Genomic DNA, 4,840 nt, shown 5'->3' on the forward strand with positions numbered 1-4,840 from the left:
GTGCAGGAGAGGAAGGCCCTCTATGACTTGGACTGATTCAGTGACTGGGATAATTGGGATGGGAGTGTCAGAGACAGTGCGATTGGCTCAGGACAGAGCGGAGTTTAGGGCTGTTGTACATAGGGGCGCTATGAGTCGCAGGCACCTTGACGGCACATAACAACAACAACAACAACACACAAAATACCATGTTTATCAAAGTTTACAACTTGAAGAATCTTCACATGAATATACCTGTGTAAAAAATTAGTAGTCAAGACATGTAATATTACTAGAAGGACATAATTCTTAAAAGATTGGAGGGACAGAGCAAGTGAAGAAGACCCTGAATTAGTGGGACTGGTTCAGGATCTGGGGTAATGGTGATAAGTGTGTCAGAGACAATGAGATTAGCTTAAGATATGGCAGAATTCAGAACTACTGTTGCTATGACTCAAAAATAACTTGGTGGTACATAACAACTATAGTGCCCAGAAACCGCTTTCAAATGCTCTATCTGGGGATACTACCAGTTTTGCTTCATTTTTATTTTGTATAAACGAAATAATTATTATATATTCTTTTGTGTCTAAATAATTTTGACTAATATTTGTGAAAAGTAGTCTTTTATGGAGGACAACAATGGTTTAGTGTTAGAATTTTTGCTTTTCATGTAGGGGATCAAGGTTCAAGTCCCAACCTATGTACCTCATGTGCAGTCCATTTGATTGGAAGATCCATTTGAGTGGAAATATGCATGTTTCTGGGATGCTGAACAGTTTCATTGGTGCTTAGAGACTAGAAAGGACTTGAGAATCTACTTTGATAAATCAATGACTAAGAATCTACTATATTACAAGAAAAACTGCACAAGGTGAATCTGCTCTTAGGGATGTCTCCTGAGAACTGCAGAGCAGCAATGTCAACCTAGAGACTAAGGTGTGCCTGATTCAGTCCATGGTCTTTGCAATTACTTGCTATGCATCAGAGAGCTGGACAATGACTAAGGATGACAGTATTAATGTCTTTGAGCTGTGGTGTTCAAGAAGAGTCTTGAACATACCATGGACTAACTAGAAAACAAATAGGTCTTGGAGAGGATGAAACCAAATTTCTCCTTGGAGGCTAGGATTTTTAAGCTCTGTCTCACATATTTGGGGCATGTGGCCAGGAGGGATCGATTCTTAGAGTAGGAAATCATGCTTGAAAGGGTGGAAGGACAGCACAGGAGAGGAAGACCCTGGATGAGATGGATTGATATAGTAACTAGGGCAATGAGGGTAGGTGTGTCAGAGTCAGTGAGATTGTTCAGGACAGAGCAGGCTTCAGAGCTGTTGTACATAGAACCACTATGAGTCAGAGATAACAGCCCATAACAACAACATATCACAACACTTTAATTCCAACATGCAGAGAAGAGAAGTTTACCATAACAAGTTGTAGAGTATCCTTCTTAGTGGATGGAAATACAGATTTCCATTGCGTGAATATACAAAAATATATTTACTGATTCTTCGATGATGGTCACTTGTATTGGTTTGTGCTTTTAGTCACTGAGAAAAGTACTTTTATGAAGATTTTGTACGTGTCTTTTGTAGAATATGACAGATACTTCAATATTGTTACTTTCGTGTGAAAAAATGTGGTAACAGCATTTTGACATGAAATTGTCAAATTTGTCATGTTAAAATGTGAAATTGCTACATTTTATTTGAAGTACGAATGAATATATGAAAAAGACATCCCTGATTTATACTCCTTCTCTCATTCACCCTCCCATAATATCCACCTTAGCCTCTGCCCTCAACATCCCTTCTAATTCAAGAAATTGGAATTGAGGAGAAATAAACAGCACATTAAAGAAGACTAGAAACCCCCATGCAATATTAATAGCCCTCCTGAAAGGGGCAGCAAATTATGCTTTTAAAACTACATAAGAATTCCTTAAAGGAGTATTTTTAGGTGAGAGTTTCCTGACTCCACTCAGCACAGAAATCAATAATTATAAGAGACTCTGGGCTCTTTGAAGAGTATCAAGTGGTAAGAGAATAGCTATATCTCGCTATCCTTCAAGGTATGCAGTAGAAAGGAAATGCTATAGGAGTAAAGAAGAAAAATATCAGTGTGTAACAAGCAGGGACTTTCTAGAAAGCTTAGAGGAAGGAAGATGTAGTGAAGAGGACACTCTGGAATTGTCCTCCTAATTCAAACGTGGTGCCTCTCTAGTGGTTTGAAACTATCAGCAGCTCCATGAGAGAAAGACAGGCAATTTCTTCCCTTCCGATTTACAGTTCCCAACAACCCACTGGAAGATCAGCTAAGAGCTGTTTCCAAATCAACAGCAATGAGTGAGTGAGTGAACCAAAAAAATTAATCATATTCTAAATTTCCTACCTATGTGACACAACATTGCTTGGTGAAACTGAGGAGGACCTGAAGTGCTTGCTACAGAAGGTCAAGGACTGCAGCCAGCAATATAGATTGAAGCTCAACATCAAGAAGACAAAGATTGTCACCAGTGGGCAGATCAGCAGCTTAAAGATGGATGGTGAAGAAACTGAGGTTGCTGATAACTTTAGCTTGCTGGATTCTACAATCAACACTCTTGGCACCAGCAGTCAGAAAATCAAAAGAGGAACTGCACTGGGAATTCTGCTTTCAGGGACCTCTCCAGAATACTGAAGAGTAATGATGTAAGTCTAGAAACTAAGATGCACCTGATCCAGGACATGGTCTTCGCAATTACTTTCTATATATCAGAGAGCTAGACAATAACTAGAGGATGATGGAAGGATTGATGCCTTCGAGGTGTGGTGCTGGAGAAGAGTCCTAAACCATGGACTGCCTAGAAAAGAAATAGGCCTGTCTTGGAGAGGGTGAAACCAAGTTTCTCCTTGGAGGGTAGGATTTTGAAGCTCCATGTCACATACTTTGGGCACATGACCTAGAGAAACTGGTCCTTGGAGAAGGACATTACGCTCAGAAGGGTGGAGAGAGAGTGCAGGAGAGGAAAACCCCCGATAAGATGAATCAATACAGTAACTGGGGCAATGGGGGTAGGTGTGTATCAGTGAGACTGTCTCAGAACAGGACAAGCTTCACACCTATTGTACATATGAGGTGCAGGCTACTTGACAGCACATGAACAATAACAACAACAACATATAATTAGATTGGTGCTGACCCAATATCTGGATTTGGGGATAATCGTGTGGTGTTATAATAGAGTATGTGTTGATCTGCCATCTAAAAGGTAACTAGTTTGAACTCACTAGCCACTCTGAGAGACAAAAATGAAGCAATCATTTCCTGTTAAAATTTACAGCCTCGCAAAATCAATGGGCGATCACCATGAATCGGCATTAACTTGGAAGTAGTAGGTGTAGTTTAATTGGTGGGTCTTGATTAACTTAAGCCAATCCAGCAGGAATTTCAGCTCTTTGACTACAGTATCTATCACTAAGCCAATTAGTACCTTGGGTTCATTAAAGACACCATGACCTAAAACAGTCTAATCATAATGAGACACAGCTGTCTTTCCTGTGTGTGTAAGATAAGACACAGACTGTTCATACATTCTTGGCTAAGTGATGTGAAGCAGGAAGTTTTGCAAAAAGAAAAAGAACAAAACCCACAAACCAAAAAACAAGACCAAAAAAAAAATCAAGCCAGCAAAAGATAGTTGGATATGTGTAAATTCTTTACCGTTTCATAATTAGTTCTAGGCTGGAGGCCTAGAGGGTAAGAAGTTGTGCTGTCAACCCAAAGATGGGTGGCTCAAATCCACAAGCTGCTCCATGGAAAAAAGATGGGAAATCTTCTGTGGGATTTTTGGCTTCTGAAGACCTGCCATGATTTTAAAATATACTATGTTCTGACTTGATAGCAGTGATTTCAGTTGCATTTGGTGATTGGATTAGTATTAAGGACATGAAGTAGACCAATTCTAATAACATCTTTCTATTCCTAGATACATCAGTACCTTAAGTGAAATAAACTCCTGCATATTTTTTCCAAAAATCCCAACAGATTCTTTTTCAAAATTCAATAAAATTGGGTTTGCTGTAGTTAGCCACAGCTTTCAAAATGAAAACCACAATTTCTTGAATCAGAAATGTTTTATCTAACCTTAAGAAATAGTACACATTTAACAGAAATAGCACTGAACATTGTCCTAGGACAAGTATAGTAGGAATGAAAGATGTCGAAAACATCTCAAATGAAGAAGCGTCAAAGATTTCTAGCAGCCTATCACACATGCTGGTTAAGATACATCAGGGATCTGAAAACTTTTTTTCTATAAAACAGATAGCAAACATTCTCAGGATTGTGGATCACACAATTTCTATGCTAGCTACTCAGCTTTTCCACTGGAGAATGAAAGCAGTCAAATGAAAGAGTGAAAGAATTTATTGTGGCTGTGCTCCAGTGAAAATTTATTTATGGTCAATGAAATTTGAATTTATTATCATTTCACTTGTTAAAATATTACTTTCATTTTAAATTTTAAAATTTATTAACAATTTTTTAAAATATTCTTAAAACTTAGACTATAATTTGTTATAAAGTAAATACAAACTTCTTCGATTCAAATCCTACCTCTACCATATTCTGGCTACATAACATTTGGCAAATTACTCAAAGTCTTTAAACTTCAGTACTTCATTGACAAACCAGGGATCATCATAGTATTTAACTCATAATTGTATACTTGTCATGTGCCGTCAAATGGCCTACAACTCATAGCGACCTTATATACAACAGCCCTAAACCCTGCTTTGTCCTGTGCCAATTTACTCTCTCTGATACTGTCTCTGATACCCTCATTACCCTAGTCACTGAATCAATCCATGTCATCCAG

The sequence above is a fragment of the Elephantulus edwardii genome, unplaced genomic scaffold (assembly GCF_000299155.1).
Source record: "Elephantulus edwardii isolate Elephantulus edwardi_28Jun2011 unplaced genomic scaffold, EleEdw1.0 scaffold00149, whole genome shotgun sequence".
Taxonomy (NCBI): Eukaryota; Metazoa; Chordata; class Mammalia; order Macroscelidea; family Macroscelididae; genus Elephantulus; species Elephantulus edwardii.